Genomic DNA, 15,906 nt, shown 5'->3' on the forward strand with positions numbered 1-15,906 from the left:
AAGCAGCCCAGGAAGCAGGTCAGTGCTGGGAGCAGAGTCACAGAAGCAGCCTGCAGAGCAGACCTGTCCTGGGAGCAGAGCTGCAGCAACCAGAGCCAGAGGGGCCAAAGAAGCAGCCCAAGGAGCTGGAGGCAGAGGAGCAGCAGCAGCAGTGCAGAGACAGAGTGGTGGAGCTGGGGCTGGAGCAATCCGGAGCTGGGTGCGGTGAGCAGCTGGGGAGAGTGAGGGGGACCCTGGACAGCGGGCCCAGCACAGGGAGACGCCTCAGCCAAGAGGCTCTGCAGGCCAGGCTTGGATCGTAACCCCGACAGGGCGGGTGCAACAGTGGGAAGAAGGGTCCTACCACTTAGATCCTGAGAGCGTGTGGCAACCACCAGAGCAAGTGTCCAACCCACAGCGTCTCTGCAGCACAGCCAGGGCCTGAGAAGGAGGCCTGGGACTTACAAGGAACAGACTGTGAACTGCCCGGATGTTCCAGAGACACTGTTTGTGATGTTCCCTGCCACAGAGCGGGGTGATGTTTCCTTTAACCTTTCCCATTTTTCCTTATTCTTTTTAAAATTAATTGTTGATTAAATAACTTGCATTTGCTTTAAATTGTATGCAATGGTCAGTGGGTCAGAGAAGTGCCCAGTGCAGAGAGAGTACCCCGGAGTGGGAACACCCTAGCCCCTGTCCTAGGTGACCACAGCTGGGTTGGGGATTGACCCCCCCCCCAGGAATCCTGGGCCCAGCCTTGTTGGGGTTACGAGGACTCTGCCAGACAGGAGAGTGGGAGGGGGGAGTCCTCAAGGGCAGGGAGGCCACTGGGTAAAGGAAGTGGGAGCGAGGACTCAGATCCTTTCACTAGCCCACTTCACCGGGGTCGTGCAGAAGCCAGGAAAATTCCCCACAATAGTGGGACTCTTCCCCTGCTTACACATGCACATATCCAATAGAGGTTTCAGAGTAGCAGCCGTGTTAGTCTGTATTCGCAAAAAGAAAAGGAGGACTTGTGGCACCTTAGAGACTAACAAATTTATTTGAGCATAAGCTTTCGTGAGCTACAGCTCACTTCATTGGATGCATTCAATAGAGGGCACTCATGAGAGACAAGTGGGCCCAGAAGAGGGAGGAGGAAAATAAAAACAAATACATCTTTAAAATGTCTAGAAATAGCATCTCTAATACATAAGAACATCCAAAATTTAAAGTGCAATATCCCAGGACTAGAATCAAATGCTAGAAGCCAAAGATTTCAGATGTGAAATCAGTTGCCAGCCCAGGGCTGGTGCAATTCTGGGGAAAACTATCACATCTGGGAAGGAAGGAAACGTCTCTCTAACAGGGTGATTTAAAAAAACAAACCAACAACCCTCCACACCCCCCAAGTAGCTCCTTGGGGCTGATCAAGGTCTTGGAATGTTAGAATAAATGCAGGGGAGGTGGGCAGAGTACAGGCAAGGCTGAAGAGTGTATGATCTATGCAACATCTTGCATGGTGTGTCTAGCACATGCCAAATAATGACATTAAGGTTGCAATGGTAGGAAATGGAACAATTCAGGCCTGAAGTGGTAGAAATTCATGCTCTTAGATCCAGAGGTTCTAGCTTCAATTCCTACTGAGGCTTTGTAACATGCGACATTAGGCTGCCCCTGCAAGGTGGGTTATTGGCAGGGTCTGACCCTACGATCTTTATATCCAGACCTCTACTGCTTGAGCTATAGGAGTAACTGATTGCAGTACTAGGCTGTTATCTTCTATATTTATCAGTCACCAGAGAAGACTGCAACACACATTTTGCTGATGGTTCACCCAAGTTTCCACTGGACAGCAGTAGAATGATGACAGGTAGGATTCCTGGGTTCTTTTCCTGGGTCTGGAGGGCAGTGTGTGGCTACAGAAAGTACAACCAAGCATACAGATTTGGCACTGGGTCCCAGAGCAACCCAGAATCTGGAAGGCAGAAAGATGTTATAAACCACCTTTTGCCTCTCTGTCTTAAGAGGCACAGCACGGAGCATGGCCCCTGGCTTCTAGTCCCTAGTCTACCAGACATGGCTTTCTGCAACCAATCTGTAAAATGGAGGGGCTGACACATGCCTGCCTCCTACAGGAGAGGTGTGAGGCCTTACTCAGTGACAAGCTGTATACTTCACAGCCCTTAACACCAGTCAGCTGAAGAGATGGGATGAGACCTCATGGCGGCCTTTTGTCTCCCAGCCCTGTTCTCATTCCCCTTGTCCAACTGCTATTGCTGTATCCTGTTTTGAACTAGAGCTATGGGAGAATTAGATAGCATGCTCAGCGTGGATGAAACATTCATATAGTTTTAGCAACCAGCCTCCACTGAGGTGGGCAAATAGTGATTTTCAGACACTTATGGGCAAATCTGGGTGAATTTCACTAAGACCTCTTTGACACCAAGACCATCCTGCTGCCAAATGTGGAATTCGTGTTCCAAAGCTTGGGGATGCTACAACTCTTCAACGAGTTGGGGAAAAAATGTATTGGCAAAACAACTTAATTTTCCCCAATGGCATTCTCAGAAATGGCTGGGCCATTTTTGCTGAAACATAAAGAACCTCTCTATTTTTTCAGCCAGAAATAGAGACCTGGCATGGAACATTTCAGCCCAAATATGTAATTTTGGCAAATCTATAAGCAACTGAGAACAGGATCTTGTAATGAGAAGTGACAAGCAACCTTAACTACAGGTGCTTTGCTGTTAGCGGCTCTGTCGTGGGGCGGCTACCCCACTCCTGCAGAACAAAGAACAGAACAGAACAGAGACTTGGTGGGATAACTCACATGACTGGAGTACAGTCATGGATGGTTATAAACTGTTCAGGATGGACAGGCAGGGCAGAAAAGGTGGGGGAGTAGCACTGTATGTAAGGGAGCAGTATGACTGCTCAGAGCTCCGGTACGAAACTGTGGAAAAACCTGAGTGTCTCTGGATTAAGTTTAGAAGTGTGTGCAACAAGAGTGATGTCATGGTGGGAGTCTGCTATAGACCACCGGACCAGGGGGATGAGGTGGATGAGGCTTTCTTCCGGCAACTCACGGAAGCTACTAGATCGCATGCCCTGATTCTCATGGGTGACTTTAATTTTCCTGATATCTGCTGGGAGAGCAATACAGCGGTGCATAGACAATCCAGGAAGTTTTTGGAAAGCGTAGGGGACAATTTCCTGGTGCAAGTGCTAGGGGAGCCAACTAGGGGGAGCGCTTTTCTTGACCTGCTGCTCACAAACCGGGTAGAATTAGTGGGGGAAGCAAAAGTGGATGGGAATCTGGGAGGCAGTGACCATGAGTTGGTTGAGTTCAGGATCCTGACGCAGGGAAGAAAGGTAAGCAGCAGGATACGGACCCTGGACTTCAGGAAAGCAGACTTTGACTCCCTCAGGGAACAGATGGCCAGGATCCCCTGGGGGACTAACATGAAAGGGAAGGGAGTCCAGGAGAGCTGGCTGTATTTCAAGGAATCCCTGTTGAGGTTACAGGGACAAACCATCCCGATGAGTCGAAAGAATAGTAAATATGGCAGGCGACCAGCCTGGCTTAATGGTGAAATCCTAGCGGATCTTAAACATAAAAAAGAAGCTTACAAGAAGTGGAAGGTTGGACATATGACCAGGGAAGAGTATAAAAATATTGCTCGGGCATGTAGGAAAGATATCAGGAGGGCCAAATCGCACCTGGAGCTGCAGCTAGCAAGAGATGTCAAGAGTAACAAGAAGGGTTTCTTCAGGTATGTTGGCAACAAGAAGAAAGCCAAGGAAAGTGTGGGCCCCTTACTGAATGAGGGAGGCAAGCTAGTGACAGAGGATGTGGAAAAAGCTAATGTACTCAATGCTTTTTTTGCCTCTGTTTTCACTAACAAGGTCAGCTCCCAGACTGCTGTGCTGGGCATCACAAAATGGGGAAGAGATGGCCAGCCCTCTGTAGAGATAGAGGTGGTTAGGGACTATTTAGAAAAGCTGGACGTGCACAAGTCCATGGGGCCGGACGAATTGCATCCGAGAGTGCTGAGGGAATTGGCGGCTGTGATTGCAGAGCCCTTGGCCATTATCTTTGAAAACTCGTGGCGAACGGGGGAAGTCCCGGATGACTGGAAAAAGGCTAATGTAGTGCCCATCTTTAAAAAAGGGAAGAAGGAGGATCCTGGGAACTACAGGCCGGTCAGCCTCACCTCAGTCCCTGGAAAAATCATGGAGCAGGTCCTCAAAGAATCAATCCTGAAGCACTTAGAGGAGAGGAAAGTGATCAGGAACAGTCAGCATGGATTCACCAAGGGAAGGTCATGCCTGACTAATCTAATCGCCTTTTATGATGAGATTACTGGTTCTGTGGATGAAGGGAAAGCAGTGGATGTATTGTTTCTTGACTTTAGCAAAGCTTTTGACACGGTCTCCCACAGCATTCTTGTCAGCAAGTTAAGGAAGTATGGGCTGGATGAATGCACTATAAGGTGGGTAGAAAGCTGGCTAGATTGTCGGGCTCAACGGGTAGTGATCAATGGCTCCATGTCTAGTTGGCAGCCGGTGTCAAGTGGAGTGCCCCAGGGGTCGGTCCTGGGGCCCGTTTTGTTCAATATCTTCATAAATGATCTGGAGGATGGTGTGGATTGCACTCTCAGCAAATTTGCGGATGATACTAAACTGGGAGGAGTGGTAGATACGCTGGAGGGGAGGGATAGGATACAGAAGGACCTAGACAAATTGGAAGATTGGGCCAAAAGAAATCTAATGAGGTTTAATAAGGATAAGTGCAGGGTCCTGCACTTAGGATGGAAGAATCCAATGCACCGCTACAGACTAGGGACCGAATGGCTCGGCAGCAGTTCTGCGGAAAAGGACCTAGGGGTGACAGTGGACGAGAAGCTGGATATGAGTCAGCAGTGTGCCCTTGTTGCCAAGAAGGCCAATGGCATTTTGGGATGTATAAGTAGGGGCATAGCGAGCAGATCGAGGGACGTGATCGTTCCCCTCTATTCGACACTGGTGAGGCCTCATCTGGAGTACTGTGTCCAGTTTTGGGCCCCACACTACAAGAAGGATGTGGATAAATTGGAAAGAGTACAGCGAAGGGCAACAAAAATGATTAGGGGTCTAGAGCACATGACTTATGAGGAGAGGCTGAGGGAGCTGGGATTGTTTAGTCTGCAGAAGAGAAGAATGAGGGGGGATTTGATAGCTGCTTTCAACTACCTGAAAGGGGGTTTCAAAGAGGATGGCTCTAGACTGTTCTCAATGGTAGCAGATGACAGAACGAGGAGTAATGGTCTCAAGTTGCAATGGGGGAGGTTTAGATTGGATATTAGGAAAAACTTTTTCACTAAGAGGGTGGTGAAACACTGGAATGCGTTACCTAGGGAGGTGGTAGAATCTCCTTCCTTAGAGGTTTTTAAGGTCAGGCTTGACAAAGCCCTGGCTAGGATGATTTAACTGGGACTTGGTCCTGCTTTGAGCAGGGGGTTGGACTAGATGACCTTCTGGGGTCCCTTCCAACCCTGATATTCTATGATTCTATGAACAAGGGTTAAAAGCCACCCTGGAGAGGGCCGCGGCTGGGAAAAGCTAGGCTGATTGGGGAAGCAGCCACAGCTGTGGCCAGTTCAGTCAGGGCCCAGCTGGCCCTGATAAGAGGGCTGGGGACTAAGAGCTGGAGAAGTCTCACTCTAGCCCTGGAGTGGGAAGGGCTTACTACCTGGGAGCAAGGTACCTGAAGTAGAGCAGTGCTGGGGAAGGGCAAAGAGAGCTGGGGAGCTCCAGCCTGGTAAACCCCTAGGCTGCAGGCCTTTTAAGGGCAAAAGGTAGTGGGGCTGCAGAGGGGCAGCCCAGAGATAGGCAAAGGCAGCAGGTCCTATCCCCTTGTCGGTGGTGAGCAGTTTACAGACTGCAATCTACCACAGTGAGCAGGGGCTAGATGATGACTGGTAGTAGCCATTGCAGCAAAGGGGGGATAGAGGGTTGGGGGTTCCCCTGGGTGGAGAGATCCAGACTGTGGGTTACTGCTGGGGGCAGAACCCTGAGGTAAAGGGTGCACCGGGGTCTGGGAGGGACATGGGGCCTGAGGCAGGCGAGACACCAGCCAGCAGGAGGCGCTCCATATGCTGGAGAGCTAATTCCCAAGATGACCAGTAGGAGGTGCCGTGCCACGGAGCCTTGGCTTAGCTACCGGCTCTGCCTATAATTAATCATTCTGTGCACCCCTTCCAGCTTCTGGAACCAATGAGGCAGGGGTCCTACAGAAAACAGATGCCTTCACTATACTCCTAGGTTCTTCCTATGCACTGGGTGAGATAGAGGTTCTCTGGGGAAAAAAAAATGCCATGTGTTCATATAAATAAACACTGTGTCATAATGCACACACAGGGGGAGGGGGTGAATTAAAGTTGGATGGGCCATCTTCATTCTGGCATTTCCTAATTTCGGGGTGCTTGACACTGCAACCTTAACGTCTTGCTACTGCAGCTATGTTGTATAGTGAGGTAGTTAATAGGCAGACCACAGGCCAAATCCAGACCCCCCAGACCTTTTGAATGGACCACAAAGGTCAAATGGGGTGGAGCTGTGCCAGCTCCCCATGCAGGGCCCCCTCCTGCAGGGGTTGGACAGCTGGGCCAAGCTATGGGGCACAGTGTGTCCCCAGGTGGCTGCTTGTGCACCCTGCAGCACCACCAGCTCTGTCCTCCACTGGCCAGCAGCAGTAAAATCCTTGCTGATCTTAAACACAAAAAAGAAGCTTACAAGAAGTGGAAGATTGGACAAATGACCGGGGAGGAGTATAAAAAATATTGCTCGGGCATGCAGGAGTGAAATCAGGAAGGCCAAATCACACTTGGAATTGCAGCTAGCAAGGGACATTAAGAGTAACAAGAAGGGTTTCTACAGGTATGTTAGCAACAAGAAGAAAGTCAAGGGAAGCGTGGGTCCCTTACTGAATGGGGGAGGCAACCTACTGACAGAGGATGTGGAAAAAGCTAATGTACTCAATGCTTTTATTACCTCTGTCTTCACAAACAAGGTCAGCTCCCAGACTGCTGCACTGGGCAGCACAGCATGGGGAGGAGGTGACCAGCCCTTTGTGAAGAAAGAAGTGGTTCAGGATTATTTAGAAAAGCTGGACAAGCACAAGTGCATGGGACCGGATGCGCTGCATCCGAGGGTGCTAAAGGAGTTGGTGGATGTGATTGCAGAGCCATTGGCCATTATCTTTGAAAACTCATGGCAATCAGGGGAGGTCCCAGATGACTGGAAAAAGGCTAATGTAGTGCCCATCTTTAAAAAAGGGAAGAAGGAGGATCCAGGGAACTACAGGCTAGTCAGCCTCGCCTCAGATCCTGGACAATCATGGAGCAGGTCCTCAAGGAATCAATTCTGAAGACTTAGAGGAGAGGAAAGTGATCAGGAACAGTCAGCATGGATTCACCAAGGGCAAGTCATGCCTGACTAAGCTAATTGCCTTCTGTTGCCCTCTGTGGATGTGGGGAAAACAGTGGATGTGTTATTCCTTGACTTTAGCAAAGCTTTTGATACAGTCTTCCACAGTATTCTTGTCAGCAAGTTAAAGAAGTGTGGGCTGGATGAATGGACTATAAGGTGGATAGAAAGCTGGCCAGATCGTTGGGCTCAACGGGTAGTAATCAATGGCTCGATGTCTAGTTGGCAGCCGGTATCAAGTGGAGTGCCCCAAGGATCGGTCATGGGGATGGTTTTGTTCAATATTTTCATTAATGATCTGGAGGATATCGTGGATTATACCCTCAGCAAGTTTGCAGATGACACTAAACTGGGAGGAGTGGTAGCTACGCTGAAGGCTAGGGATAGGATACAGAGGGACCTAGACAAATTAGAGGATTGGGCCAAAAGAAATCTGATGCGGTTCAACAAGGACTAGTGCAAAGTCCTGCACTTAGGATGGAAGAATCCCATGCACTGCTACAGACTAGGGACCGAGCAGCTCGGCAGCAGTTCTGCAGAAAAGGACCTAGGAGTTACAGTGGACAAAAAGCTGGATATCTGTCAACAGTGTGCCCTTGTTGCCAAGAAGGCTAACGGCATTTTGGGCTGTATAAGTAGGAGCATTGCCAGCAGATCAAGGGACGTGATCATTCCCTTCTATTTGGCATTGGTGAGGCCTCATCTGGAGTACTGTATCCAGTTTTGGGCCCCACACTACAAGAAGGATGTGGAAAAATTGGAAAGAGTCCAGCAAAGGGCAACAAAAGTGATTAGGGGGCTGGAGCACATGATTTATGAGGAGAGGCTGAGGGAACTGGGATTCTTTAGTCTGCAGAAGAGAAGAATGAGGGGGGATTTGATAGCTGCTTTCAACTACCTGAAAGGGGGTTTCAAAGAGGATGGATCTAGACTGTTCTCAGTGGTAGCAGATGACAGAATGAAGAGTAATGGTCTCAAGTTGCAGTGGGGGAGTTTAGGTTGGATATTAGAAAAAACTTTTTCACCAGGAGGGTGGTGAAGCACTGGAATGGGTTACCTAGTGAGGTGGTGGACTCTCCTTCCTCTGAGGTTTTTAAGGTCAGGCTTGACAAAGCCCTGGCTGGGATGATTTGGTTGGGGATTGGCCCTGCTTTGAGCAGGGGGTTGGACTAGATGACCTCCTGAGGTCCCTTCCAACCCTGATATTCTATGAGTAAAGGATGGGATGAGTGGGCCATGTGGGCGAACGAGCAGGCTCTGGCATCCAGGCTCAGTGAGTGGGGTGGCGGGAGCCTCTGTGGGCAGCGAGCTGGGTGGGAGGCAATTGAAAGCTTGGGGGAGCTGAGCTGCCTGGCCTACCAGTAAGCAAAGCTGCCACGCACCTCTTGGCTAGGCTGCCTGCCCTGCTATGGGGCCTCGGAGCTCAACAGGGAGGGGTGACAGGGCCAGACCCTGGCTCCCTGCCCTGGCGTGGGGGAGAGGCCTGCAGGGAGGCGCTGACTGATGGGCTGGCATTGCATTCTAAGCCTGTGCCAGCTGCCCTGACACTATTACAGGGAGTGTGACACTGTCCCCACCTTGAGAATGAGACCACAGGTACCACCACGAGCACCCCCAAATATCCCAGCCAGTGTACACACTCTCCTCCAGCACCCCGCAAATACCCTCTCCAGTTCTCTCTGCCCTCCTGGCAGTGTTCTCTTGAAATATGGTAACCCTAAGATGGGGAGGGGAGGAAGGTGGTGGGCAATCGGGGTATTATATGCCTATGATAATTTTTGTTTGACAAAACCAAAGATAATAATCTTTGTAAACCCAAAACAAATTCAAAACGTAAACCATTTGTCTAAAAGTGTTTTAATGCCAATATTTGCATCTATTTGACATTTTATCCATGTACTTTCTCAAAGTCTCAGATGTAATGTATTACACCTTTCTTGGAGGTTATTTTAGGTTATATGGTGTTTTGATTTTAGTTTTCATTTAATGCACCAAAACTATAAGCAATAGGCCCTGGGTGTATTACACAGCATTGTGTGTTTTTGAACAGGGGCACTTGCAGTGTGAAAAATGTTTCCCTGGAGTCTGTACCTTGACTAGACCTTGACCAAGAAATTTGGACATTGACAAAAAATAATTGACTATCCCTGTTGCATATAATGTGCACATGTGGTGGTTGCCATCTAAAAGTCAACATGTACTACAGGTCAGGTGCAATAGATTCTTCCTAAAAGTGGGGGCCTGCCCCCACCCCTCCATGGCTCTGCCCCTGCCCCTCCTCTTCCCCCCCCAAGACCCCCCTGCCTGGCCAAGCCTGGAGCTGGAGCTGGACTGTGGATCCTGGGATCCTCCACCTGCCCAGCATGGGGTGGGAGGCGAGAGTAGTGCCTGGCCCATTTCCCTGCCCCGGGCAGGTGGAGGGTCTGCCTGTGCAGATCTTACCATGGCCCAGCTCCAGCTTCCGTCCTGGCCTGGGGGCGAGGCCTTGGAGGCCAAAGAGACACAGCTGGGCCATGGTAAGAGCTGCATGGTCAGCTATGGGGAACCGCCAACCCTCCATCTCCCTGGGTGGGAGGTCCAGGGGGTGCGGACATGAGCTGTGGGCAGGTGGAGGGTCTGTGGTTCCCCACAACTGCCCAGGCTCCCCAGGCCACTCTTACCCAGGCCGGGCTTCAGACCAGCTTCCAGCCTGGCTGGGGGCAGAGCCTCAGGGGGAAAAGGAGGGGCAGGGGGCTAGGCCTGTGGTAAAAAGTGGACTGGCCAGGCCCATCCACTTTCTAAAGTGGTTCTGCAGTCGTTTCCTATTCTCCACATAGGGAGAATCTGTGGGAATGTATGGCAGCTGCTGGAAATGTTGGCTTGTTTATAGTGATACCTGGCTAGATTAATTTAACTACTGATACCCAGGGCAGCACTGGAGAGGAATTAAGGGAAAGTCAATGCCCAGATGATTTTACAATCTAAGAACCTATTTCTACACATCCTTGCTCACACAACTAGCCCCATTGATTTAACCAGGATTTATAGAATTAGCCCTTGTGTCCAATAACACTATGCATTCCTCTAGATAGGCTTGTTTGCTACCATCAAGGAGCCAAGCAAGTGAATTTGGTGCCCGCTATAGTTAGAGCTTCAGGGTTTAGATTAAAAGAACCAAAATAGATCTGGGGCATTTAATCCAGAGGTTATTCCTGGGGCTTTGGGTACGTGCCTATTTGGGATTAAAATCTGCAGAGGGGATCCTACAATCATTTGGATTTTAAAAATAGCCCCCATATAGCCAGGCCAAGGGAGAGTTTCTTAGGGAAGGGAAATGTCTGATCTTAGTGTGTGGCAGGAAAGCACATGGCAAGTCATTCTGTAAAGCAGGGGAGAAAGAGGCAGCTTCATTCATCGCTTGTGGGGAAAAAGCCAGCGGGACGCAGGAATGAAATCAGAAGTGCTGGGCTGGTGGTGGTGAGCAGAGCTCTACCCTTGTCCCTCTTGCTGTCCCTCTCTAATCCTGCTCTCGCTGTGTGTGTGTGTGTGTGTGTGTGTGTGTGTGTGTGTGTGTGTGTGTGTGTATATATACACACGTACATCCCTTCAAGCCCTGGAGAAAAAGGGGTCGGCTGTGACGCTGGCCCAGAAGCCACACAGATTGGAAGCTGCAATGGGGGCGGGTCTGGGCTGCTTTAATCCTGCCTCCACTGGGATTACTGAGTAACACGGTCCTGTAATCTGCACAGTAGCTCTGAGCGCACAGAGCTGTCTCCCAGCAGAGGAAATCACTTTCCCGCTATAGTTAGATACTTTCCCCAGCGCAGAACAGAGCAGCCAGTGTTTGGGGGCGTAGAGGGAAAAAGCAGGTAAGTGCCAGCAAACTTGTCCTCTGTTTTCTCACACTAGCTGTGTTTTTCTTTTCTCTTGAAATTGCTTCCTATAAACCTGCTTTATAATTTTTTTTAAATGTACAAAACTCTTCAATTTCCAAACCACCCTGAAACTGTGAGAACTCTTCCAGCCAAGCCAAGCTCATCTCTCCTGATCTATTCCGGCTGTTCTAATCTAACCTGTCCTGGTCTAAATACTGCCACTCTTTCTACTCTTGGTAATACCTGCGTGGGATGGGGTTAGAGCTTTTGACGTATGTGCAAGGGGGTTAGGAATAGCGTATGTGCCGAACACTGATATTTGTGCACTATGTGGAGGGCGAATTGTAGGTCCAGTGAAGCTGTCTTTATCTTCCACTTCCCCCGCCTCCCATTTTTTATTTTTACCTCTTCTGTAGTCTCTCTCTGGCTTTCTCCTAAAACTCTTTTAAACTGCCCAGATGGTTTTATTGCCAGGGTCAACAGCCCCATGATATTATAAACACTCACATTGCTTTCCTCACTTGCAAAAAGACAGCTGCAGGACTATATAATAAATAGTATAATTCACCATGTGCTCATCTTAACATGCAGATCCTAGCTCTCTTTCAATGTTGTGAACTATACAAGCCAATGCATGTGGGCCAAACCTGAAGCTACAGCAAAGTTTGCAGGTGACAAGAGCTGGAGTTCTGGTGTGGGTCTTGTTTGGGTTTTTTTCACTCAACTCCTTGTGATCTATAAAAATGTGTGAAGGCTCAGAAAGGAGCCGGTGCTAAGCTGGGTTTGCTGCATTGGAACATAGTGCCCTGGTTTTGGGCAAAGTCTTGGAAAGTGCCTTATGCTGTGTGAGATGGGTGGGCCAGCTGTTGTCCGATGATCGCTGGGTTGAATGCATTTAAAAAAAACACACCTTTTTTCCGCTTTAATTTTTAATTGGGCATGGGAGTTACATGTCTCCTAGCTCTGGGAACTGTTGCAGCATAGATCAGGTGTCATTGCTCTGGACTGAGGCAGGAAGCTCCCGGTCAGCACACTACTTGAGAACACCAAGTTCTTGCACATTGCACCGGGAGACAGAGAGAGTCTTTGGCATTCGATTTCACCAGCAGCAGCATGTGTGTCCCAGCTGCATGTCACTTGGTGGGCTCTCTGCAATCGGGGTATTGAGGTGTGGCTGTCGGGACTCTGGGCAGGCTCAGAGGGGGTTATTGTGTGCAGCAGGCTGGATGTAATTTGACTGTGGGAGATGGCTCAGTGAGGGTGCTGTGGCCCAGGCTGTCTCTGGGGAGCAGGTGGAACGTGCCTGGATTTGCCTTGCCCTGAGCAGGGTATTTATAGATCCTGGTTGCTCAAGGAGCCATCAGATGGCTAGGGGGAGGCAGGGGTGGCACATTGCATTTCCCTTCTGCCCACATGCTCCAACTGCCAACCAACCACTTTTCATCACTGTGTCCACTTCTAACTCCACCCTTCACCCAGCCAGTGATTTGCATAGCCATGCCCATTAGCCTTGATTATAGAGGGGCACCAGGGAGAGCTTGCCCCGTCCCCATTTTTAGCCAGCCAGGGGAAGGGGGTGCCTACTACAGGAGAGGCTGGGTGGAGCCAGGCAGGAGCAGTGCTAAGTGTGCTTGGATTGCTGGAGCTCGGGTCTCCCAGCCCCAGTGACCAAGCCAGGCCCGTTTGATGATCATTCACATTTTCCAGCTGACCCCCTGATATGCAGCCTGCTCTGGGGTAAAGCAGCAGCCAACAGCTGAGGAAGAAGGGGTGATTTTGGCTCCAGGAGCTGAGGCAAGTGCCTGCTCTTCAGGAAAGGACTGGGGGATCCCACACTGAGAGGAGAGGGCCTTGTTTGGTCTAAAATCCTTCCCCAGGTATGGGAACAGCGCAGTGGGGCTGGTCCCCCATTGCCTTCCCCCTTGGGCCGACATGGGTGTGAGAGACTCCCACACTGCTCTGGGGGTGCAGTGCAGCACTCGTGTCATACTGCATGCCAGCAGATCAACATGGCAGCATCTCGCACTTGCATCCCGCTGTTGAGAATGGATGCATCAGGGGAGGCCAACCCAGGACCAGGGCATAGGGACTGATCCAAAGCTGATGGGGGTCAGCAGTCAGTCCCACTGACTTCAGGGAGCTCCGGCTCAGAGCCAGATGGCTGAGTCTGATCGGCTAGGACTCAGGCCTCTGGCTCCAGGGTGTGTGTGTTTTGGGTAGGGGGCTATCTGATGTGCTCTGCAGCCAGGGTCACCTCCCCTCTCGCCCTTCAGAAGAGAGTCGGGCTGGCCGCACCACAGAGACAGGTGTCTGTTGTCCTGCTGGGCCAGGGGCTACCACAACCACAGGTCCTGTAAGGGGAGCCTGCACCGGAGAAAGCCGGAGCTATGGCTAGTGCACAGGCTGTGCGTTCACATGCTCAGCCCCAAACAAGGACCCTTGTTTCCAGCTGGAGACAATTAAAGGGCCATGGCCAGGGCAGGGGGTGTCTAACTACTTGACTTGGTTCTTCCCATGCTGCCTTTCATCTGAGCCTCTTGGGGCCTCCTGATGCTCATGTGTGACCACGCATCCCCCTTCGCACTCGGGGTGGGCAGCCCCATCTCAGAGGTGAGAGGAGCCCCTGCGAGGTGCCAGAGCCAAGCCTCCTCCCATCCCAGACCAAGAAAGGAACCCAGGAATCCGGGCCCCCAAGGCTTGCTTCTAACCACCAGACCCAGCTTGCCTCCTGTAGCTGGGACTAGCACCCAGACTCCCAGCCTCCTGTGCCGGTCACTAGACCCCACTCCCCTGTGATAGCTGGGATTTTCTAGACCAGGAATCAAGCTGCTCTATCCCCTGCTTTAACCGCCTGACCACAACCATTTGCCCTGTGACTCTGCCCCCCCAGCCTGCTGTGGTACAGAGCCTGGGGCGGGTGGGGACACCTTTGATCAGCTCTGCCCCTCCCTTTCCCTGCTCCACCCCAGAGCTGCTGCAGCAGCTGCTGGCCAGCCTGGCTGAAGGCAACGATTTGGGGCCCAGAGCTGGGAGTTCAGAGCTGCTGGGGATCCAGCTGTATCTACACCCACTGGCTGCGGCTGTATCAAATAAACATGCTACACCAGGGCCTTTTTTTGGTGGATTTGTCGGGAGTGAAGCGCTGGGGTCCCGACAGTTTGTTTTCTCAGTAAACCATTCTCCAGGCTGAGTAATAGCCAGCATGGTGGGGAGCTGGGGACCCGGCGCCCGCTCACCTAGGCTGGCCCTGGCACACTGGGGGCATGTGAGGTTTGGCTGCCACCCATGCGCCCCCTGCTGTGCAGTGCTGCTGACACAGAGATTTGCTAACAGTCGGGTCCTTCGTGTTCACCCTCAGGTCCCCTTCACATTCCACCAGGGGAATGTCAGTTGGGCCCCGGTTCCAGGATAAATGCCTAAACCAGGATAAATGCCTAAACCAAACGGTGTTCTAACTCCCACCTCCCACCTCATTTATCACTTCCCCGAAAGGGCAGCATGTCTGCATCTGTCACCTGCATTCTGGTCACCTCTGGGATACTGCAATGAGGCCCACGCCCCACTGTGCCAGGTGCTGTACACGCGCACACACAGGTAGCCACAGCCCTACCCAGCTTAGGTTAGCTAGGCAAAGGGTGGGAGGGGAAACAGAGGCACAGCAGGGGGCAGTCACCCAGTAGGGCAAGGGGAGAACCCACATGTCTAGGACCAGTCATCCAGGGCAGAAGACTGACCTAGTGTTTAGGACAGGTTTCGTTCTGGGCTTGGCTCCAAACTTGGGCCTTGTCTACGTTAGATCTAAGGTAGGGTGTTAGCTAACGCATGCTACCAAGTCTAGCCTAGACAATGGCAGTGGGCAGTTAGTATGTGTTCAGCTGGTTCAATTAAAATCCAGGCCTCCCCCAGGAATGGACAGGACTGGCTGAGATCACATCCAGGGGCTGATGTCTCTCCTAGCTTCCTCCAATATACAGCCTGTCCAAGGGGAAAATGGCCTGGAGACCCCCATGGCTGGGGCGGATCCAATCCCGTGACACCCCTGAGACAGAACTGCTGTGTTCAGCCCTGGTCCAGTCCTGCTGGTGTCCGCAGTGGGCTCATTTCTCCAAACCCCGATGGGGCAGTTTGCATCTAGCCTCGAACTCAGCAAAGAGAGACGGGGCTGATCCGAGTGGTGGGTCTCAGGCTCAACCCCTGCTGACCTAGCCTTTTATTATTGTAGCACCAGTCATGGCTCAGGCCCCCACTGGGCCAGGCTCTGTACAGACACAGCACAAAGAGCCGGCAGCATCATTGCTAAGTGGGCCACTTGCCTGAGACCAGTCGTCTGAGTTAAAGGGTTAGGCGCCTAAATCCATATGTCCAGGGCATGTTACGCACTCCGGTCTACAGAAGCGGGGTCTGCGCCCGCCCCAGCTCCAGAGCCTGGCTTCTCTAGCGCAGAATCCAGATGGCCACAGTCCAAACCCCACTACGCTGGTCAGCAGCTGTCACACAGGCACCTACGGGAGTTGCTTGTGGCTCAGGCGTTGAGCACCCATTGCTAGCAATGGCAAAACTCCCTCTAAGTGCAGGCCCAGGCTAGGTAGATCTCACCCCTTTCCCCAAGGCAGCAAGTGAGCTC

At 51.3% G+C, this 15,906-nt stretch overlaps 1 protein-coding gene across 2 annotated transcripts in view; it reads left to right on the plus strand.

Annotated features, from left to right (window-relative positions):
- Positions 1 to 10,868: 10,868 nt before the first annotated feature.
- SLC38A3 (solute carrier family 38 member 3) overlaps positions 10,869 to 15,906 on the plus strand; it is an 87,327-nt gene continuing 82,289 nt past the window's right edge. For both annotated transcript variants that reach the window (XR_006282590.1, XM_038409778.2), the window contains exon 1: positions 10,869 to 11,276. The gene's annotated coding sequence lies outside the window, so the exon portion shown is untranslated. The remainder of the gene's footprint in view (positions 11,277 to 15,906) is intronic.

Source organism: Dermochelys coriacea, chromosome 7 (genome assembly GCF_009764565.3).
Source record: "Dermochelys coriacea isolate rDerCor1 chromosome 7, rDerCor1.pri.v4, whole genome shotgun sequence".
Lineage (NCBI taxonomy): Eukaryota > Metazoa > Chordata > Testudines > Dermochelyidae > Dermochelys > Dermochelys coriacea.